Source organism: Sinocyclocheilus rhinocerous, unplaced genomic scaffold (assembly GCF_001515625.1).
Source record: "Sinocyclocheilus rhinocerous isolate Xijiao unplaced genomic scaffold, SAMN03320098_v1.1 scaffold647, whole genome shotgun sequence".
NCBI classification, from domain to species: domain Eukaryota; kingdom Metazoa; phylum Chordata; class Actinopteri; order Cypriniformes; family Cyprinidae; genus Sinocyclocheilus; species Sinocyclocheilus rhinocerous.
In genome coordinates, this window is record NW_015632746.1 from 803,438 (window position 1) to 803,843 (window position 406).

The 406-nt window shown below is 56.4% G+C and overlaps 1 protein-coding gene across 1 annotated transcript in view; it reads right to left on the bottom strand.

The window, feature by feature from the left end:
* LOC107743036 (leukocyte immunoglobulin-like receptor subfamily A member 4) overlaps positions 1–406 on the bottom strand; it is a 37,146-nt gene that overhangs the window by 18,768 nt on the left and 17,972 nt on the right. The gene's annotated exons all lie outside the window — the stretch shown is intronic.

The window sequence follows — 406 nt, forward strand, 5'->3', positions numbered from 1 at the left end:
CAGGAAGAAAGGAAGGCTCACCTGAGCTGGAGGGTTATGGCCAGAAAGATAGCGCTCATCGAGACGACCTCGCGACGTCACTTTCTTGGCCCGCTTCCACGGCAAGTCATGCCTCGCTGTGGCGCGATCCATAACTTCCAAAACTCATCAAACGCAGGGCAGGAGGATTGGGAAGGCTCAGCCTCAGCTTCTTTGCCCTCCTCAGACATCTCCTGCTCTTCCTGGGTCGAACTCAGCAGAGCACTGGCCCCTGCATCAGACGATGTTAAATAAAATAACATCATCCTTTAGCGGCTCACTCTCGTCCACAGCCGACGAGCGCGAGGGGGAAAGCCCCTCTTTAAACTCATCGGCCAGATCCACCTGCAATCCCCACGAGCTCATTCTCCTCCGCCCCTCAGCAGCG